The sequence below is a fragment of the Elaeis guineensis genome, chromosome 1, assembly GCF_000442705.2.
Source record: "Elaeis guineensis isolate ETL-2024a chromosome 1, EG11, whole genome shotgun sequence".
Lineage (NCBI taxonomy): Eukaryota > Viridiplantae > Streptophyta > Magnoliopsida > Arecales > Arecaceae > Elaeis > Elaeis guineensis.
Genome location: NC_025993.2, coordinates 56,515,520 through 56,535,319, shown reverse-complemented (window position 1 = coordinate 56,535,319; position 19,800 = coordinate 56,515,520). Strand labels below are relative to the sequence as shown.

Below are 19,800 nucleotides of genomic sequence, written 5' to 3'. Positions count from 1 at the left end.
TTTTTCTTAAAAAAATAAATTGAGTCTGGGGACAGATAGTGCCGTGCGGCCACGTGGGATCCACTTGAAGGGTCCGATACCCTACATGCCTGGGTGTGGGAGGGTTACGGATGGTGTGCGACGGCCGCTACGTTATACCTAAGAATTTTGAAGAGATCATGATGGGTGCGATCATGCCAGCACTAATACACTAGATTCCATCAGAACTCTGTAGTTAAAAATGCTTGGGCGAGAGTAGTACTAGGATGGGTGACCCCCTGTGAAGTCCTCATGTTGCATCCCTTTTAATCTTCGTCATTTTTATTTTTATTTCAAGACTTTTTTTCATAATTTTTATGCTTTTTATTTTTATTTTAATACTTTTTTTCATAATTTTTATGGAGATCTCTTTCTTCTGCCATGGTTAACGTTCTCTCTCAAAAAAAAACTGAGTCTGGAGACCTACAGTGCCGTGCGGGCTCGTGGGCCCACTAGAAGGATCCGGTACCCTGCAGCCCTGGATGGTGGGAGGGTTACAGATGGTGTGCAACGGAAGCTACATTATATCCATGAATTTTGAAGAGATCATGATGGGTGCGATCATACCAACACAAATGCATTGGATCCCATCAGAACTCCGCAGTCGAGCGTGCTTGGGCGCGAGTCGTACTGGGATGGGTGACCCATTGAGAAGTCCTCGTGTTGCACCCCTTTTAATCTTCGTCACTTTTATTTTTATTTCAAGACTTTTTTTCATAATTTTTATGAAGATCTCTTTCTTCTGCCGCAGGCAACGTTTTCTCTAAAAAAAAAAACTGAGTCTGGAGACCGACAATGCTATGTGGGCTCGCAGGACCCACTTGAAGAGTTCGGTACCCAACAGGCCCAGACGGTGAGAGGGTTACAGATGGCGTGCAACGGCCGCAACGTTATATCAATGAATTTCGAATAAATCATGATGGATGCGATCACACTAGCACTAATGCATTGGATCCCATCAGAACTTCGTAGTTAAGCGTGCTTGGGCGAGAGTAGTACTAGGATGGATGACCCTCTGGAAAGTCCGTGTGTTGCCTCCTTTTTAATCTTCATCTATTTTATTTTTAATTCAACACTTTTTTCATAATTTTTATGGAGATCTCTTTCTTCTGTCACGGGTAACATTTTTTCTTAAAAAAATAAATTGAGTCTGTAGAAAAACAGTGTCGTGTGGCAACACGGGATCCACTTGAAGGGTCCGGTACCCTCAGGCCTGGGCATGGGATGGTTACTGATGGCGTGCGACGGCCACTACGTTATACCTAAGAATTTGAAGAGATCATGATGGGTGCTATCATGCCAGCACTAATACACCGGATCCCATCAGAACTCCGTAGTCAAGCATGCTTGGGCGAGAGTAGTACTTGGATGGGTGACCCCCTGAGAAGTCCTCATGTTGCATCCCTTTTAACCTTCGTCCTTTTTATTTCTATTTCAAGATTTTTTTTCGTAATTTTTATGCTTTTTATTTTTATTTCAATACTTTTTTTCATAATTTTTATGGTGATCTCCTTTTTTTGCCATGGTTAACGTTCTCTCTCAAAAAAAAACTGAGTCTGGAGACCTATAGTGCCGTGCGGGCTCGCGGGCCCACTTGAAGTGTTCGGTACCCTATAGTCCTGGTCGGTGGGAGGGTTACAGATGGCATGCAACGGAAGCTACGTTATATCCATGAATTTCGAAGAGATCATGATGGGTGCAATCATGCTAGCACTAATACACCGGATCCCATCAGAACTTTGCAGTCGAGCGTGCTTGGGCGCAAGTCGTACTGGAATGGGTGACCCCCTTGAAAGTCCTCGTGTTGCACCCCTTTTAATCTTAGTCCTTTTTATTTTCATTTTAAGATTTTTTTTTCATAATTTTTATGGAGATCTCTTTCTTCTGCCACAGGCAACGTTTTCTCTCAAAAAAAAATTGAGTCTAGAGATTGAAAGTGCCGTGCGGGCTCGCGGGACCCACTTGAAGGGTTCGGTACCCAACAGGCCCGGACGGTGGGTGGGTTACTGATGGCGTGCAATGGCCGCAACAATATATCAACGAATTTCGAACAAACCATAATGGAAGTGCTAACACCAGCACTAATGCAACGGATCTCATCTGAACTCCACAGTTAAGCATGCTAGGGTGGGAGTAGTACTAGGATGGGTGACCCCTTGGGAAGTCCTCGTGTTGCCTCCTTTTTAATCTTCGTCTATTTTATTTTTAATTCAACACTTTTCTTCATAATTTTTATGGAGATCTCTTTCTTCTATCATGGGTAATATTTTTTTTTTAAAAAATAAATTGAGTCTGGAGACAGACAGTGCCGTGCGGCCACGCGGGATCCACTTGAAGGGTCCAGTACCCTCAGGCCTGGGCGTGGGAGGGTTACTGATGGCATGCGAAGACCGCTACGCTATACCTAAGAATTTCAAAGAGATCATGATGGGTGATATCATGCCAGCACTAATACACCAGATCCCATCAGAACTCCATAGTCAAGCATGCTTGGGTGAGAGTAGTACTAGGATTGGTGACCCTCTGGAAAGTCCTCATGTTGCATTCCTTTTAATCTTCGTCCTTTTTATTTCTTTTTCAAAATTTTTTTTCATAATTTTTATGTATTTTATTTTAATTTCAATATTTTTTCATAATTTTTATAGAGATCTCTTTCTTCTGCCATGGTGAATGTTCTCTCTAAAAAAAAAAACTGAGTCTCGAGACCTATAGTGCCGTGCTGGCTCGCGGGCCCACTTGAAGGGTTCGGTCCCCTACAGTCCTGGTCGGTGGGAGGGTTACAGATGGCGGGCAACGGAAGCTACGTTATATCCATAAATTTCAAAGAGATCATGACGGGTGTGATCATACCAGCACTAATGCACCGGATCCCATAAGAACTCCGCAGTCGAGCGTGCTTGGGTGCGAGTCATACTGGAATGGGTGACCCCCTTGAAAGTCCTCGTGTTGCATCCCTTTTAATCTTCATACTTTTTATTTTTATTTCAAGATTTTTTTTCATAATTTTTATGGAGATCTCTTTCTTCTGCCGCAGCTAACATTTTCTCTAAAAAAAAAACTGAGTCTGGAGTCCGACAGCACAGTGCGGGCTCGAAAGACCCACTTGAAGGGTCCGGTATCCAACTGGCCAGGACGGTGGGAGGGTTATAGATGGCGTGCAATGGCCGCAACATTATATCAACAAATTTTGAACAAATCATGATGGCTGCGATCACACCAGTACTAATGCACCAGATCCCATCAGAACTCTACAGTTAAGCTTGCTTGGGCGAGAGTAGTACTAGGATGGGTGACCCCATGGAAAGTTCTCGTGTTGCATCCATTTTAATTTCATCTATTTTATTTTTAATTCAATATTTTTTTCCATAATTTTTATGGAGATCTCTTTCTTCTGCCGCAGGTAATGTTTTCTCTTAAAAAAATAAATTGAGTCTGGAGACAGACAGTGTCGTGCAGCCACATGGGATCCACTTGAAGGGTCCGGTACCCTACATGCCTGGGCGTGGGAGGGTTACTGATGGTGTGCGACGGCCACTACGTTATACCTAAGAATTTCGAAGAGATCATGATGGGTGCGATCATGCCAGCACTAATACACCGAATCCCATCAGAACTCTGTAGTTAAAATGCTTGGGCGAGAGTAGTACTAGGATGGGTGAACCCCTGGGAAGTCCTCATGTTGCATCCCTTTTAATCTTCGTCATTTTTATTTTTATTTCAAGACTTTTTTTTCATAATTTTTATGCTTTTTATTTTTATTTCAATACTTTTTTTCATAATTTTTATGGAGATCTCTTTCTTCTGCCATGGTTAACGTTCTCTCTCAAAAAAAAATTGAGTCTGAAGACCTACAGTGCCGTGCGGGCTCGTGGGCCCACTAGAAGGATCCGGTACCCTGCAGCCCTGGACGGTTGGAGGGTTACAGATGGTGTGCAACGGAAGCTACATTATATCCATGAATTTCGAAGAGATCGTGATGGGTGCGATCATACTAGCACAAATGCATTGGATCCCATCAGAACTCTGCAGTCGAGCGTGCTTGGGTGCGAGTCGTACTGGGATGGGTGACCCACTGAGAAGTCCTCGTGTTGCACCCCTTTTAATCTTCATCATTTTTATTTTTATTTCAAGACTTTTTTTCATAATTTTTATGGAGATCTCTTTCTTCTGCCGCAGGCAACGTTTTCTCTACAAAAAAAACTGAGTCTGGAGACCGACAATGCCATGCGGGCTCGCGGGACCCACTTAAAGAGTTCGGTACCCAACAGGCCCAAACGGTGAGAGGGTTACAGATGGCGTGCAACGATCGTAACGTAATATCAATGAATTTCTAACAAATCATGATGGATGCGATCACACTAACACTAATGCATTGGATCCCATCAGAACTTCGTAGTTAAGCGTGCTTGGGCGAGAGTAGTACTAGGATGGGTGACCCTCTGGAAAGTTCGTATGTTGCCTCCTTTTTAATCTTCGTCTATTTTATTTTTAATTCAATATTTTTTTCATAATTTTTATGGGGATCTCTTTCTTCTATCACGGGTAACATTTTTTCTTAAAAAAATAAATTGAGTCTGTAGACAGATAGTGTCGTGCGGCAATGCGGGATCCACTTGAAGGGTCCGGTACCCTCAGGCTTGGGCATGGGAGGGTTACTGATGGCGTGCGACGGCCACTACGTTATACCTAAGAATTTCGAAGAGATCATGTTGGGTGCTATCATGCCAGCACTAATACACCGGATCCCATCAGAACTCCGTAGTCAAGCATGCTTGGGCGAGAGTAGTACTAAGATGGGTGACCCCCTGGGAAGTCCTCATGTTGCATCCATTTTAATCTTTGTCCTTTTTATTTCTATTTCAAGATTTTTTTTCATAATTTTTATGCTTTTTATTTTTATTTCAATACTTTTTTTCATAATTTTTATGGAGATCTCTTTCTTTTGCCATGGTTAACGTTCTCTCTCAAAAAAAAACTGAGTCTGGAGACCTATAGTACCGTGCGAGCTCGCGGGCCCACTTGAAGTGTTCGGTACCCTATAGTCCTGGTCGGTGGGAGGATTACAGATGGCATGCAACGGAAGCTACGTTATATCCATAAATTTTGAAGAGATCATGATGGGTGTGATCATGCTAGCACTAATGCACCGGATCCCATCAGAACTCTGCAGTCGAGCGTGCTTGGGTGCAAGTCATACTGGAATGGGATCTCTTTCTTCTGCCGCAGGTAATGTTTTCTCTTAAAAAAATAAATTGAGTCTGGAGACAGACAGTGCCGTGCAGCCACACGGGATCCACTTGAAGGGTCCGGTACCCTACATGCCTGGGCATGGGAGGGTTACTGATGGCGTGCGACGGCTGCTACGTTATACCTAAGAATTTCGAAAAGATCATGATGGGTGTGATCATGCCAACACTAATACATCGGATCCCATCAGAACTCCATAGTTAAGAATACTTGCACGAGAGTAGTACTAGGATGGGTGACCCCCTAGGAAGTCCTCATGTTGCATCCCTTTTAATCTTCATCTTTTTTATTTCTATTTCAAGACTTTTTTTCATAATTTTTATGCTTTTTATTTTTATTTTAATATTTTTTTTCGTAATTTTTTTGGGGATCTCTTTCTTCAGCCATGGTTAACATTCTCTCTTAAAAAAAAAGAGTCTGGAGACCTACAGTGCCGTGCGGGCTCACGGGCCCACTTGAAGGGTCCGGTACCATACAGCCCTGGATGGTGGGAGCGTTACAGATGACGTGCAATGGAAGCTTCATTATATCCATGAATTTCGAAGAGACCATGATGGGTGTGATCATACCAGCACAAATGCACCGGATCCCATCAGAATTCTGCAGTCATGCGTGCTTGGGCGCGAGTCGCACTAGGTTGGGTGACCCCTTGGGAAGTCCTTGTGTTGCACCCCTTTTAATCTTCAACCTTTTTATTTTTATTTCAAGACTTTTTTTTCATAATTTTTATGGAGATCTCATTCTTCTGCCGCAAGCAACATTTTCTCTCAAAAAAAATTGAGTCTGGAGACCGACAGTGCCATGCGGGCTAGTGGGACCCACTTGAAGGGTTCGGTACCCAGCTGGCCCGGACGGTGGGCGGGTTACAGATGGCGTGCAATGGTCGTAATGTTATATCAATGAGTTTAGAACAAATTGTGATGGATGCGACCGCACCGGCACTAATGCAAAGGATCTCATCTGAACTCCACAGTTAAGCGTGCTTGAGCGAGAGTAGTACTAGGATGGGTGACCCCCTAGGAAGTTCTCGTGTTGCATCCATTTTAATTTCATCTATTTTATTTTTATTTCAACATTTTTTTCCATAATTTTTATGGGGATCTCTTTCTTCTACCGTAGGTAATATTTTCTCTTAAAAAAATAAATTGAGTTTGGAGACAGACAGTGCCGTGCAGCCACACGGGATCCACTTGAAGGGTCCGGTACCCTACATGCCTGGGCGTGGGAGGGTTACTGATGGCGTGCGACGGCTGCTACGTTATACCTAAGAATTTCGAAAAGATCATGATGGGTGTGATCATGCCAACACTAATACATCAGATCCCATCAGAACTCCGTTGTTAAGATTACTTGCGCGAGAGTAGTACTAGGATGGGTGACCCCCTAGGAAGTCCTCATGTTGCATCCCTTTTAATCTTCATCCTTTTTATTTCTATTTCAAGACTTTTTTTCATAATTTTTATGCTTTTTATTTTTATTTCAACACTTTTTTTCATAATTTTTATGGGGATCTCTTTCTTCAGCCATGGTTAACATTCTCTCTTAAAAAAAAAAGAGTCTGGAGACCTACAGTGCCGTGCGGGCTCACGGGCCCACTTGAAGGGTCCGGTACCCTACAGCCCTGGATGGTGGGAGCGTTACAGATGATGTGCAGTGGAAGCTTCGTTATATCCATGAATTTCGAAGAGATCATGATGGGTGTGATCATACCAGCACAGATGCACCGGATCCCATCAGAATTCTGCAGTCATGTGTGCTTGGGCGCGAGTCGCACTAGGTTGGGTGACCCCTTGGGAAGTCCTTGTGTTGCACCCCTTTTAATCTTCATCCTTTTTATTTTTATTTCAAGACTTTTTTTTCATAATTTTTATGGAGATCTCATTCTTCTACCGCAAGCAACATTTTCTCTCAAAAAAAACTGAGTCTGGAGACCGACAGTGCCATGCGGGCTCGTGGGACCCACTTGAAGGGTTCGGTACCCAGCTGGCCCGGACGGTGGGCAGGTTACAGATGGCGTGCAATGGCCGCAATGTTATATCAATGAGTTTAGAACAGATTGTGATGGATGTGATCACACCGGCACTAATGCAAAGAATCTCATCTGAACTCCACAGTTAAGCATGCTTGGGCGAGAGTAGTACTAGGATGGGTGACCCCTTGGGAAGTCCTCATGTTGCCTCCTTTTTAATCTTTATCTATTTTATTTTTAATTCAACACTTTTTTTTATAATTTTTATGGAAATCTCTTTCTTCTATCGTGGGTAACATTTTTCTTAAAAAAATAAATTGAGTCTATAGACTGACAGTGCTGTGCGGCCATGCGGTATCCACTTGAAGAGTCCGGTACCCTACAGGCCTGGGCGTGGGAGGGTTACTGATGGCGTGCGACGGCCGCTACGTTATACCTAAGAATTTTGAAGAGATCATGATGGGTGCTATCATGCCAGTACTAATACACCCGATCCCATCAGAACTCCGTAGTCAAGCATGCTTGGGCGAGAGTAGTACAAGGATGGGTGACCCCTCAGAAGTCCTCATGTTGCATCCTTTTTAATCTTCATCCTTTTTATTTCTTTTTCAAGACTTTTTTCCTAAATTTTTTTGCCTTTTATTTTATTTCAACACTTTTTTTCATAATTTTTATGGAGATCTCTTTCTTCTGCCATGATTAACGTTCTCCCTTAAAAAAAACTATCTGGAGACCTATAGTGCCGTGCGGGCTCGCGGGCGCACATGAAGTGTTCGGTACCCTACAGTCCTGGTCGGTGGGAGGGTAATGCATCGGATCCCATCAGAACTCCGTAGTCGATCGTGCCTGAGCGAGAGTTATACTTGGATGGGTGACCCCCTGGGAAGTCCTTGTGTTGCACCCCTTTTAATCTTCATCCTTTTTATTTTTATTTTAAGACTTTTTTTTCATAATTTTTATGGAGGTCTCTTTCTTCTGCCACAGGTAACATTTTCTATAAAAAAAAACTAAGTCTGAAACCCGACAGTGCCGTGCATGCTCGTGGGACCCACTTGAAGGGTCCGGTACCCAACAGGCTAGGACGGTGGGAGGGTTACAGATGGTGTGCAATGGCCACAACATTATATCAACAAATTTCAAAGAGATGGTAATCCCTCTAGTACTAATGCACCGAACCTCTTCAGAACTCTATAGTTAAGCGTGCTTGGACGAGAGTAATATTAGGATGGGTGAACCCCTGGGAAGTCCTCTTGTTGCATCTTTTTTAATCTTCATCTATTTTATTTTTAATTCAACACTTTTTTCCATAATTTTTATGGGGATCACTTTCCACAATTCTTAAAAAAATAAATTGAGTCTGGAGACAGGCAGTGCCGTGCGGCCTCGCGGGATCCACTTGATAGGTCTAGTGCCCTACAGGCCTGGACGTGGGAGGTTTACTGATGGCATGCAACGGCCGCTACGTTATATCTACCCCTGGGAAGTCCTCGTGTTGCATCTTTTTTAATCTTCATCTATTTTATTTTTAATTCAACACTTTTTTTCATAATTTTTATGGGGATCACTTTCCACAATTCTTAAAAAAATAAATTGAGTCTGGAGACAGGCAGTGCCGTGCGGCCTCACCGGATCCACTTGATAGGTCTAGTGCCCTACAGGCCTGGACGTGGGAGGTTTACTGATGGCATGCAACGGCCGCTACGTTATATCTAAGAATTTCTAAGAGATCATGATGGGTGCGATCATGCCAGCACTAATACATTGGATCCCATCAGAACTCCGTAGTTAAGCATGCTTGATCGAGAGTAGAACTAGGAAGGGTAACCCCCAGCGAGGTCCACATGTTGCATCCCTTTTAATCTTCATCCTTTTTATTTCTATTTCAAGATTTTTTTTTTGTAATTTTTATGCTTTTTATTTTTATTCAAACACTTTCTTCTACAATTTTTATAGAGATCTCTTTCTTCTGCCAAGGTTAACGTTTTCTCTCAAAAAAAAACTGGGTCTGGAGACCTACAGTGCCGTACGAGCTCGCATGAAGGGTCCGATACCCTACAGGCCCGAATGGTGGGAGGGTTACAGATGGCGTGCAATTGAAGCTACGTTATATACATGAATTTCGAAGAGATCGTGATGGGTGTGATCATACCAGCACTAATGCACCGGATCCCATCAAAACTCCGCAGTCGAACGAGCTTGGGTGAGAGTTGTACTGGGATGGGCGTGTTGCATTTTTTTTAATCTTTGTCTATTTTATTTTTAATTCAATACTTTTTTCCACAATTTTTATGGGGATGCACATGAAAGGTCCGGTGCCCTACAGGCCTGGACGTGGGAGGGTTATTGATGGGGTGCGACGGTCGCTACGTTATATCTAAGAATTTCGAGGAGATCATGCCAGCACCAATACGTCAGATCCCATCAGAACTTCGTAGTTAAGCATGCTTGGGCGAGAGTAGTTCTAAGATGGATGAACCCCTGGGAGGACCTCATGTTGCATCCCTTTTAATCTTCGTCCTTTTTATTTCTATTTCAAGCCTTTTTTTCCATAATTTTTAAGCCTTTTATTTTTATTTCAATATTTTTTTTCATAATTTTTATGGAGATCTCTTTCTTCTACCATGGTTAATGTTCTCTATCAAAAAAAAACTAAGTCTGGAGACCTATAGTGACGTGCGGGCTCGCGAGCCCACTTGATGAGTCTGGTACCCTGCAGGCCCGGACGGTGGGAGGGTTATGGATGGCGTGCAACGGAAGCTATGTTATATCTATGAATTTCGAAGAGATCATGATGGGTGCGATCATACCAGCACTAATGCACCGGATCCCATCAGAACTCCACAGTCGAGCGTGCTTGGGCGAGAGTCGTACAGGGATGGATGACCCCCTGGGAACTCCTCCTGTTGCACCCCTTTTAATCTTCATCCTTTTCATTTTTATTTTAAGGCTTTTTTTTCATAATTTTTTTGGAGGTCTCTTTCTTCTACTGCAGGTAACATTTTTCCTAAAAAAAAAATTGAGTTTGGGGACTGACAGTGCCGTGCGGGCTCGCGGGACCCACTTGATGGGTCCGATATCCAAGAGGCCAGGATGGTGGGAGGGTTACAGATTGCTTACAACGATGGCAATGTTATATCAACGAATTCAAAGAGATCATGATGGGTGCAATCACACCAATACTAATGCACCCGATCCCATCAGAACTCCGCAATTAAACATGCTTGGGCGAGAGTAGTACTAGGATGGGTGACCCCCTGGGAAGTCCTCGTGTTGTATCCTTTTTAATCTTCGTCTATTTTATTTTTAATTCAATACTTTTTTTATATTTTTTTATGGGGATCCCTTTTTTCTACCGCAGGAAATATTTTCTCTTAAAAAAATAAATTGTGTCTGGTGACAGACAGTGCCGTGCGGCCTCGCGGGATCCATTTGAAGGGTCCGGTGTCCTACAGGCCTGGACGTGGGAGGGTTACTGATGGCGTGCGACGATCGCTACATTATATCTAAGAATTTCAAAGAGATCATGATGGGTGCGATCATGCCAGCACTAATACACCAGATCCCATTAAAACTCTGTAGTTAAGCATGTTTGGGCGAGAGTAGTACAAGGATGGGTGACCCCCTGGGAAGTCCTCATGTTGCATCCCTTTTAATCTTCGTCCTTTTAATTTCTATTTCAAGACTTTTTTTTCGTAATTTTTATGCTTTTTATTTTTATTTCAACACTTTTTTCCATAATTTTTATGGAGGTCTCTTTCTTCTGCCATGGTTAACGTTCTCTCTGAAAAAAAACAGAGTTCGGAGACCTACATTGCCGTGCGAGCTCGCGGGACCACTTGACTGGTCCGGTACCCTACAGGCCTCGATGGTGGGAGGGTTACAGAAGGCGTGCAATGGAAGCAATGTTATATCCATGAATTTTGAAGTGATCATGATGGGTGCGATCATACCAGCCCTAATGCACCAGATCCCATCAGAACTCCACAGTCGAGCGTGCTTGGGCCAAAGTCGTACTGGGATGGGTGACCCCTTGTGAAGTCCTCGTGTTGCACCCCTTCTAATCTTTGTCCTTTTTATTTTTATTTTAAGATTTTTTTCATAATTTTTATGGAGATCTCTTTCTTATGCCGTAGTTAACATTTTCTATGAAAAAAAATCAAGTCTGGAGACCGACAGTGCCGTGCGGGCTCGCGGGACCCACTTGAAGGGTCTGGGACCCAACAGGCTAGGATGGTGGGAGTGTTATAGATGGCGTGCAATGTTCTCAACGTTATATCAATGAAATTCAAAGAGATGGTGATGGGTGCGATCACACCAGCACTAGTGCATCGGATCCCATCAGAACTCCGCAGTTAAGCAAGCTTGGGCGAGAGTAGTACTAGGATGGGTGACCCCCAGAGAAGTCTTCGTGTTGCATCTTTTTTAATCTTCATCTATTTTATTTTTAATTCAACACTTTTTTCCAAATTTTTATGAGGATCACTTTCTTCTTCCGCAGGCAACATTTTCTCTTAAAAAAATAAATTGAGTCTTGGGATAGGCAGTGCCGTGCGGCCTTGCGGGATCCACTTGAAGGGTCTGGTGCCCTACAGGCCTGGACGTTGGAGGGTTACTGATGGCATGCAACGGCCGCTACGTTATATCTAAGAATTGTGAAGAGATCATGATGGGTGCGTTCATGCTAGCACTAATACATTGGATCCCATCAGAACTCCGTAGTTAAGCATGCTTGGGAGAGAGTAGTACTAGGATTGGTGACCCCCTGAGAAGTCCTCGTGTTGCATTTCTTTTAATCTTCATCCTTTTTATTTCTATTTCAAGACTTTTTTTTCATAATTTTTATGCTTTTTATTTTTATTTCAATAATTTTTTTTAAAATTTTTATGGAGATCTCTTTCTTCTACCATGGTTAACATTCTCTCTGAAAAAAAATTGAGTTTGGAGACCTACAGTGCCGTGCGGGCTCGCAGGCCCACTAAAGGGTCCGGTACCTCGCAGGCCTGGACGGTTGGCGGGTTACAGATGGCGTGCAACGGAAGCTACGTTATATCCATGAATTTGGAAGAGATCGTGATGGGTGCGATCATACCAGCACTAATGTACCGGATCTCATCTGAACTCCGCAGTCGAGTGTGCTTGGGCGAGAGTCGTATTGGGATGGGTGACCCCCTGGGAAGTCCTCATGTTGTACCCCTTTTAATCTTCGTCCATTTTATTTTTATTTACTGACTTTTTTTTTCATAATTTTTTTGGAGATTTTTTTTTTCTACCATAGGCAACGTTTTCTCTTAAAAAAATAAATTAAGTCTGGAGATAGGTAGTGCCGTGTGGCCTCGCGGGATCCACTTGAAGGGTCCGGTGCCCTACAGGCCTGGACATGGGAGGGTTACTAATGACGTGCGACGGCCGCTATGTTATATCTAAGAATTTCGTATAGATCATGATGGGTGTGATCATGCCAGCACTAATACATCGGATCCCATCAAAACTTCGCAGTTAAGCATGCTTGGGCGAGAGTAGGACAAGGATGGGTGACCCCCTGGGAAGTCCTCATGTTGCATCCCTTTTAATCTTCGTCCTTTTTATTTCTATTTCAAGACTTTTTTTTTGAAATTTTTATACTTTTTATATTTATTTCAATACTTTTTTTTATAATTTTTATGAAGATCTCTTTCTTCTACCATGGTTAACGTTCTCTCTTAAAAAAAATCTGAGTCTGGAGACCTACAGTGCTGTATGAGCTCGCGGGCCCACTTGAAGGGTCTGGTACCCTGCAGGCCTGGACGATGGGAGAGTTATAGATGTCGAAGAGATCATGATGGGTGCGATCATACTAGCACTAATGCACCAGATCCCATCAAAACTCCGCAGTCGAGCATGCTTGGGCGAGAGTCATACTGGGATGGGTGACCCCCTAGGAAGTCCTCATGTTGCACCCCTTTTAATCTTCATCCTTTTTATTTTTATTTTATGATTTTTTTTCATAATTTTTATGGAGATCTCTTTCTTTTGCCGTAAGTAACATTTTCTCTAAAAAAAAACTAAGTCTGGAGACCGACGGTGCCATGCGGGCTTGTGGGACCCACTTGAAGGGTTCGGTACCCAACAGGCCAAGACGATGGGACGGTTACAAATGGCGTGCAATGACTGCAATGTTATATCAATGAATTTCAAAGAAATGGTGATGGGTGCGAACACACCAGCACTAATGCACCGGTTCCCTTCAGAACTCCATAGTTTAGCGTGCTTGCGCGAGAGTAGTGCTAGTATGGGTGACCCCCTGGGAAGTCCTCGTGTTGCATCCTTTTTAATCTTCACCTATTTTTTTTTTTAATTCAATATTTTTTTCATAATTTTTTTGGGGATCTCTTTCTTCTATGGTAGGTAACGTTCTCTTAAAAAAATAAATTGAGTCGGGACACAGGTAGTATCGTGCGGCCTCGCGAGATCCACTTAAAGGGTCCGTGCCCTACAGGCCCGGATGTGGGAGAGTTACTGATGGCGTGCGACAGCCGCTACGTTATATCTAAGAATTTTGAAGAGATCATGATGGGTGTGATCATGCCGACACTAATACACCGGATCCCATCAGAACTTTGTAGTTAAGTATGCTTGGGTGAGAGTAGGACTAAGATGGGTGACCCCCTGGGAAGTCCTCGTGTTGCATCCCTTTTAATCTTCATCCTTTTTATTTCTATTTCATGACTTATTTTTCAAAATTTTACACTTTTTATTTTTATTTCAACACTTTTTTTCATAATTTTTATGGAGATCTCTTTCTTTTGCCATGGTTAACGTTCTCTCTAAAAAAAATAAAGTCTGGAGACCTACAGTGCCGTGCGGGCTGGCGGGCCCATTTGAAGGGTCCGGTACCCTACAGGCCTGGATGGTGGGAGGGTTATAGATGGCATGCAACAGAAGCTATGTTATATCCACGAATTTTGAAGAGATCGTGATGGATGCAATCATACCAACACTAATGCATCGGATCCCATCAGAACTCCGCAATCGAGCGTGCTTGGGTGAGAGTAGTACTAGGATGGGTGACCCTTTCTTCTGTCACGGTTAACATTCTCTCTCAAAAAAAAACTGAGTCTAGAGACCTACAGTGTCGTGCGGGATCGCGGGCCCACTTGAAGGGATTAGTATCCTGCACGCCCGGATGGTGGGAGCGTTGCAGATGGCGTGCAACGGCCGCTACGTGATATCCACAAATTTTGAAGAGATCGTGATGGATGTGATCATACCAATACTAATGCACCGGATCCTATTAGAACTCCGCAGCAAGAGTAGTACTAAGATGGGTGACCCCCTGGGAAGTCCTCGTCTTGCATCCCTTTTAATCTTCATCCTTTTTATTTTTATTTCAAGCCTTTTTTTCATAACTTTTATGGAGATCTCTTTCTTTTGCCGTAGGTAATATTTTCTCTCAAAAAAAAACTGAGTCTGGAGTCCGACAGTACCGTGCGGGCTCACGAGACCCACTTGAAGGGTCCGATACCCAACGGGCCAGAACAGTGGGAGGGTTACAGATGGCGTGCAATGGCCGCAACGTTATATCAACGAATTTGGAAGACATTATGATGGGTGCAATCATACCAGCATTATTGCATCGGATCCCATCAGAACTCTGCAGTTATGCGTGCTTGGGCGAGAGTAGCATTTTTTTTAATCTTTGTCTATTTTATTTTTAATTCAACACTTTTTTTCATATTTTTTGTGTGGATCTCTTTCTTCTACCATAGGTAATATTTTCTCTTAAAAAAAAAACTGAGTCAGGAGACAGGCAGTGCCGTGCGGGCTCGAGGGATCCACTTGAAGGATCCGATGTCCTACAAGCCTAGACGTGGGAGGGTTACTGATGGCATGCGACGGCCGCTATGTTATATCTAAGAATTTTGAGGAGATCATAATGGGTGCGATCATTCTGGCACTAATGCATTGGATCCCATCAGAACTCTATAGTTAAGCATGCTTAGGCGAGAGTAGTACTAGGATGGGTGACCCCCTTGGAAGTCCTCGTGTTGCATCCATTTTAATCTTCGTCCTTTTTATTTCTATTTCAAGACTTTTTTTTGCAATTTTTATACTTTTTATTTTTATTTCAACACTTTTTTCTGTAATTTTTATGGAGATCTCTTTTTTTCTACTGTGGTTAACATTCTCTCTAAAAAAAAACTAAGTCTGGAGACCTACAGTGCCGTGCGGGCTCGCGAGTCCACTTGAAGGGTCCGGTACCCTACAGGCCTGGATGGTGGGAGGGCTACAGATGGCGTACAACGGTCGCTACATTCTATCAACGAATTTGAAAGATATTGTGTTGGGTGCGATCATACCAATACTAATGCACCGGATCCCATCAGAACTCTGCAGTCAAGCGTGCTTGGGCGACAGTAGTAATGGGATGGGTGACCCCCTGGGAAGTCCTCATGTTGCATTCCTTTTAATGTTCATCCTTTTTATTTTTATTTCAAGACTTTTTTTCATAATTTTTATGGAGATCTCTTTCTTCTGCCACAAGTAAAGTTTTCTCTAAAAAAAAATTGATTCTGAAGACCGACAGCGCCTGCGGGCTCGCGGGACCCACTTGAAGGGTTCGGTACCCAACACACCAAGAGGTGGGAGGGTTACGGATGGCGTGCAACGGATGCAATGTTATATCAATGAATTTCAAAGAATTCATGATGGGTGTGATCACACTAGCACTACTTCATCGGATCCCATCAGAATTCCATAGTTAAGCATGTTTGGGCGAGAGTAGTGTTGGGATGGGTGACCCTCTGGGAAGTCCTTTGTTGCATCTTTTTTAATCTTCATCTATTTTATTTTTAATTCAACACTTTTTTTCATAATTTTTGTGGGGATCGCTTTCTTCTGCCATCGATAACATTTTCTCTTAAAAAAAAAAATTGAGTCTGGGGACAGACAGTGACGTGTGGGCTCACGGGATCCGCTTGAAGGGTCCGGTGCACTACAGGCCTAGACGTGGGAGGGTTGCTGATGGCATGCGACGGCCGCTACATTATACCTAAGAATTTCGAAGAGATCATGATGGGTGCGATCATGCCAGTACTAATTCATCGGATCCCATTAGAACTCCGTAGTTAACCGTGCTTGGACGAGAGTAGTACTAGGATGGGTGACCCCCTGGGAAGTCTTCGTGTTGCATCCCTTTTAATCTTCGTCTTCTTTTATTTCTATTTCAAGATTTTTTTTCATAATTTTTTAACTTTTTATTTTTATTTCAATATTTTTTAATAATTTTTATGGAGATCTCTTTCTTTTATTGTGGTTAACGTTCTCTCTAAAAAAAAAACTGAGTCTGGGGACCTACAGTGCTGTGCAGGCTCACGGGCCCACTTGAAGGGTCTGGTACCCAGCAGACCAGGATGGTGGGAGGGTCACAGATGATGTGCAATGTCTGTTACATTATATCAATGAATTTCAAAGAGATCATGATGGGTGCGATCATACCAACACTAATGCACTGGATCCTATCAGAACTGGTGACCCCCTGGGAAGTCCTCATGTTGCACCCCTTTTAATCTTCATCCTTTTTATTTTTATTTCAAGACCTTTTTTCATAATTTTTGTGGAGATCTCTTTCTTCTGCCACAGGTAACATTTTCTCTCAAAACAAACTGAGTATGGACACCAACAGTACCATGCGCGATCGCGAGACCCACTTGAAGGGTTCGGTACCCAATCGGCCAGGACGGTGGGAGGGTTACAGATGGCGTACAATGGCTGCAACGTTATATCAACGAATTTCGAAAAGATCGTGATGGGTGCGATCATACCAGCATTATTGCATCGGATCCCATCAGAACTTTGCAGTTACGTGTGCTTGGGAGAGAGCAATACTAGGATGGGTGAACCCCTCGAAAGTCCTCGTGTTGCATCCTTTTTAATCTTCATCTATTTTATTTTTAATTCAACACTTTTTTTCACAATTTTTGTAGGGATCTCTTTCTTCTGCCACAGGTAACATTTTCTCTTAAAAAAAAATTGAGTCAGGAGATAGGCATTGCCATGCGGGCTCGAGGGATCCACTTAAAGGATCTGGTGTCCTATAGGCCTGGATGTGGAAGGGTTCCTGATGGCATGCGATGGTCGGTACGTTATATCTAAGAATTTCGAAGAGATCATAATGGGTGCGATCATTATAGCACTAATGCACTAGATCCCATCAGAACTCCATAGTTAAGCGTGCTTGGACGAGAGTAGTACTAGGATGGATGACCCCCTTGGAAGTCCTCCTGTTGCATTCCTTTTAATCTTCATCCTTGTTGGGTATAAAATACCCACAGCCGGAACCCACGGCGGAACCGCCATCAGCAAGTGCAGCTCCGCCCGGACTCCTACGGGAGCCGGGCTCCACCGCCATCAGCAAGTGCAGCTCCGCCCGGACTCCTACGGGAGCCGGGCTCCACCGCCATCAGCAAGTGCAGCTCCGCCCGGACTCCTACGGGAGCAGGGCTCCACCACCATCAGCAAGTGCAGCTCCGCCCGGACTCCTACGGGAGCCGGGCTCCACCACCATCAGCAAGTGCAGCTCTGCCCGGACTCCTACGGGAGCCGGGCTCCACCGACGACATCAGCGCAGCTCCCTCCGGACTCCTACGGGAGCCGGACTTCACCGCCAACATCAGAACAGCTCCGCCCGGACTCCCACGGGAGCCGAGCTCCGCTCTCAGTATCAACTGCTGGTAAGCTCAATCCAGACTCCTATCAGAGCCGGACTTCACCCTTAACTTTGTTTGTAGCGCAGCTCCGCCCGGACTCCTACGGGAGCCGGGCTCCACCGCCATCAGCAAGTGCAGCTCCCCCCAGACTCCTACGGGAGCCGGGCTCCACCGCCATCAGCAAGTGCAGCTCCGCCCGGACTCCTATGGGAGCCGGGCTCCACCGACGACATCAGTGCAGCTCCCTCCGGACTCCTACGGGAGCCGGACTTCGCCGCCAACATCAGAACAGCTCCGCCCGCACTCCCACGGGAGTCGGGCTCCGCTCCCAGTATCAACTGCTGGTAAGCTCAATCCGGACTCCTATCAGAGCCGGACTTCACCCTTAACTTTGTTTGCAGCGCAGCTCCGCCCGGACTCCTACGGGAGCCAGGCTCCACCGCCATCAGCAAGTGCAGCTCCGCCCGGACTCCTACGGGAGCCGGGCTCCACCGCCATCAGCAAGTGCAGCTTCGCCCGGACTCCTACGGGAGTCGGGCTCCACCGCCATCAGCAAGTGCAGCTCCGCCTGGACTCCTACGGGAGCCGGGCTCCACCGCCATCAGCAAGTGCAGCTCCGCCCAGACTCCTACGGGAGCCGGGCTCCACCGCCATCAGCAAGTGCAGCTCCGCCCGGACTCCTACGGGAGTCGGGCTCCATCGACGACATCAGCGCAGCTCCCTCCGGACTCCTACGGGAGCCGGACTTCGCCGCCAACATCAGAACAGCTCCGCCCGGACTCCCACGGGAGCCGGGCTCCGCTCTCAGTATCAACTGCTGGTAAGCTCAATCCGGACTTCTATCAGAGCTGGACTTCACCCTTAACTTTGTTTGCAGCGCAGCTCCGCCCGGACTCCTACGGGAGCCGGGCTCCACCGCCATCAGCAAGTGCAGCTCCGCCCGGACTCCTACGGGAGCCAGACTCCACCGCCATCAGCAAGTGCAGCTCCGCCCGGACTCCTATGGGAGCCGGGCTCCACCGACGACATCAGCGCAGCTCCCTCCGGACTCCTACGGGAGCCGGACTTCGCCGCCAACATCAGAACAGCTCCGCCCGGACTCCCACGGGAGGCGGGCTCCGCTCCCAGTATCAACTGCTGGTAAGCTCAATCCGGACTCCTATCAGAGCCGGACTTCACCCTTAACTTTGTTTGCAGCGCAGCTCCGCCCGGACTCCTGCGGGAGCTGGGCTCCACCGACGACATCAGCGCAGCTCCCTCCGGACTCCTACGGGAGCCGGACTTCGCCGCCAACATCAGAATAGCTCCGCCCGGACTCCCACGGGAGCCGGTCTTCGCTCTCAGTATCAACTACTGGTAAGCTCAATCCGGACTCCTATCGGAGCCGGGTTTCATCCTTAACTTTGTTTGCAGCGCAGCTCCGCCCGGACTCTTACGAGAGCCGGGCTCCATCGCCGACAGCAGTTGCAGCTCCGCTCGGACTCCTACGGGAGCCAGACTCCACCATCAACATCAGAACAGCTCCGCCCGGACTCCTACGGGAGCCGGGCTCGACCCACGACCCCTACCGCCAGGAGGACCTCACCCGCACCTCAACAGAAACTGGGCTCCGGCCGTTACCGAGCTTCAATCAACAGATCCACGACCCCTGACAGACCCTCAAAGCGGCCACGACCCTGCTCCACCTCCTGTGGCGGACTCCACGCAGTATCATCATTCCCTGACAAGCCGCAGCAGCCATAGCCGCCCTGCTCCACTTCCTGTGGCGGACTCCACACAGCTCCACTATCCCCTGGCAAGCCACAGTGACGGCCACGAACCTGCTCCACCTCCTGCGACAGATACCATGCGATTCTCCTGACGACGGATGCTGCTCCACCC

At 45.6% G+C, this 19,800-nt stretch overlaps 9 non-coding genes and 28 pseudogenes across 9 annotated transcripts; all 37 read left to right on the top strand.

Moving 5' to 3' along the window:
- The first annotated feature begins 163 nt into the window (after nt 1–163).
- On the top strand, nt 164–282 carry LOC140855146 (5S ribosomal RNA). The gene has a single exon (XR_012138177.1). It is a non-coding gene; the product is annotated as a 5S ribosomal RNA (ribosomal RNA).
- Nucleotides 283–571: 289 nt separating this feature from the next.
- LOC114913000 (5S ribosomal RNA) lies at nt 572–690 on the top strand (annotated as a pseudogene).
- A 249-nt stretch (nt 691–939) lies between these two features.
- LOC140855013 (5S ribosomal RNA) lies at nt 940–1,058 on the top strand (annotated as a pseudogene).
- A 246-nt stretch (nt 1,059–1,304) lies between these two features.
- On the top strand, nt 1,305–1,423 carry LOC140855052 (5S ribosomal RNA). Its single transcript, XR_012138128.1, has one exon. It is a non-coding gene; the product is annotated as a 5S ribosomal RNA (ribosomal RNA).
- A 289-nt stretch (nt 1,424–1,712) lies between these two features.
- Nucleotides 1,713–1,831, top strand: LOC114913706 (5S ribosomal RNA; annotated as a pseudogene).
- Nucleotides 1,832–2,080: 249 nt separating this feature from the next.
- Nucleotides 2,081–2,199, top strand: LOC114913713 (5S ribosomal RNA; annotated as a pseudogene).
- A 248-nt stretch (nt 2,200–2,447) lies between these two features.
- Nucleotides 2,448–2,566, top strand: LOC140855067 (5S ribosomal RNA; annotated as a pseudogene).
- Nucleotides 2,567–2,854: 288 nt separating this feature from the next.
- On the top strand, nt 2,855–2,973 carry LOC114913711 (5S ribosomal RNA; annotated as a pseudogene).
- A 248-nt stretch (nt 2,974–3,221) lies between these two features.
- Nucleotides 3,222–3,340, top strand: LOC114913707 (5S ribosomal RNA). The gene has a single exon (XR_012138130.1). It is a non-coding gene; the product is annotated as a 5S ribosomal RNA (ribosomal RNA).
- Nucleotides 3,341–3,588: 248 nt separating this feature from the next.
- LOC114912985 (5S ribosomal RNA) lies at nt 3,589–3,706 on the top strand (annotated as a pseudogene).
- A 290-nt stretch (nt 3,707–3,996) lies between these two features.
- LOC140855027 (5S ribosomal RNA) lies at nt 3,997–4,115 on the top strand (annotated as a pseudogene).
- A 248-nt stretch (nt 4,116–4,363) lies between these two features.
- LOC140855043 (5S ribosomal RNA) lies at nt 4,364–4,482 on the top strand (annotated as a pseudogene).
- Nucleotides 4,483–4,729: 247 nt separating this feature from the next.
- Nucleotides 4,730–4,848, top strand: LOC140855071 (5S ribosomal RNA). The gene has a single exon (XR_012138131.1). It is a non-coding gene; the product is annotated as a 5S ribosomal RNA (ribosomal RNA).
- Nucleotides 4,849–5,414: 566 nt separating this feature from the next.
- On the top strand, nt 5,415–5,533 carry LOC114913425 (5S ribosomal RNA; annotated as a pseudogene).
- A 287-nt stretch (nt 5,534–5,820) lies between these two features.
- Nucleotides 5,821–5,939, top strand: LOC140855028 (5S ribosomal RNA; annotated as a pseudogene).
- Nucleotides 5,940–6,187: 248 nt separating this feature from the next.
- LOC140855155 (5S ribosomal RNA) lies at nt 6,188–6,306 on the top strand. Its single transcript, XR_012138186.1, has one exon. It is a non-coding gene; the product is annotated as a 5S ribosomal RNA (ribosomal RNA).
- A 248-nt stretch (nt 6,307–6,554) lies between these two features.
- Nucleotides 6,555–6,673, top strand: LOC140855082 (5S ribosomal RNA; annotated as a pseudogene).
- Nucleotides 6,674–6,961: 288 nt separating this feature from the next.
- On the top strand, nt 6,962–7,080 carry LOC140855020 (5S ribosomal RNA; annotated as a pseudogene).
- A 248-nt stretch (nt 7,081–7,328) lies between these two features.
- Nucleotides 7,329–7,447, top strand: LOC140855039 (5S ribosomal RNA; annotated as a pseudogene).
- A 248-nt stretch (nt 7,448–7,695) lies between these two features.
- Nucleotides 7,696–7,813, top strand: LOC140855065 (5S ribosomal RNA; annotated as a pseudogene).
- Nucleotides 7,814–8,968: 1,155 nt separating this feature from the next.
- On the top strand, nt 8,969–9,087 carry LOC114913781 (5S ribosomal RNA; annotated as a pseudogene).
- A 940-nt stretch (nt 9,088–10,027) lies between these two features.
- Nucleotides 10,028–10,146, top strand: LOC114913780 (5S ribosomal RNA; annotated as a pseudogene).
- A 248-nt stretch (nt 10,147–10,394) lies between these two features.
- LOC114913405 (5S ribosomal RNA) lies at nt 10,395–10,513 on the top strand (annotated as a pseudogene).
- Nucleotides 10,514–10,762: 249 nt separating this feature from the next.
- Nucleotides 10,763–10,881, top strand: LOC114913398 (5S ribosomal RNA). Its single transcript, XR_003799425.1, has one exon. It is a non-coding gene; the product is annotated as a 5S ribosomal RNA (ribosomal RNA).
- A 289-nt stretch (nt 10,882–11,170) lies between these two features.
- Nucleotides 11,171–11,289, top strand: LOC114913411 (5S ribosomal RNA; annotated as a pseudogene).
- A 246-nt stretch (nt 11,290–11,535) lies between these two features.
- On the top strand, nt 11,536–11,654 carry LOC114913397 (5S ribosomal RNA). The gene has a single exon (XR_003799424.1). It is a non-coding gene; the product is annotated as a 5S ribosomal RNA (ribosomal RNA).
- A 248-nt stretch (nt 11,655–11,902) lies between these two features.
- LOC140855044 (5S ribosomal RNA) lies at nt 11,903–12,021 on the top strand (annotated as a pseudogene).
- A 288-nt stretch (nt 12,022–12,309) lies between these two features.
- LOC114913401 (5S ribosomal RNA) lies at nt 12,310–12,428 on the top strand (annotated as a pseudogene).
- A 251-nt stretch (nt 12,429–12,679) lies between these two features.
- Nucleotides 12,680–12,798, top strand: LOC114913420 (5S ribosomal RNA; annotated as a pseudogene).
- Nucleotides 12,799–13,054: 256 nt separating this feature from the next.
- On the top strand, nt 13,055–13,173 carry LOC140855057 (5S ribosomal RNA; annotated as a pseudogene).
- Nucleotides 13,174–13,420: 247 nt separating this feature from the next.
- On the top strand, nt 13,421–13,539 carry LOC140855060 (5S ribosomal RNA; annotated as a pseudogene).
- A 246-nt stretch (nt 13,540–13,785) lies between these two features.
- On the top strand, nt 13,786–13,904 carry LOC114913412 (5S ribosomal RNA; annotated as a pseudogene).
- Nucleotides 13,905–15,148: 1,244 nt separating this feature from the next.
- Nucleotides 15,149–15,267, top strand: LOC114913418 (5S ribosomal RNA). Its single transcript, XR_003799427.1, has one exon. It is a non-coding gene; the product is annotated as a 5S ribosomal RNA (ribosomal RNA).
- A 289-nt stretch (nt 15,268–15,556) lies between these two features.
- Nucleotides 15,557–15,675, top strand: LOC114913406 (5S ribosomal RNA; annotated as a pseudogene).
- Nucleotides 15,676–16,287: 612 nt separating this feature from the next.
- On the top strand, nt 16,288–16,406 carry LOC114913407 (5S ribosomal RNA). The gene has a single exon (XR_003799426.1). It is a non-coding gene; the product is annotated as a 5S ribosomal RNA (ribosomal RNA).
- Nucleotides 16,407–17,020: 614 nt separating this feature from the next.
- On the top strand, nt 17,021–17,139 carry LOC114913415 (5S ribosomal RNA; annotated as a pseudogene).
- A 247-nt stretch (nt 17,140–17,386) lies between these two features.
- Nucleotides 17,387–17,505, top strand: LOC114913399 (5S ribosomal RNA; annotated as a pseudogene).
- Nucleotides 17,506–19,800: the final 2,295 nt, after the last annotated feature.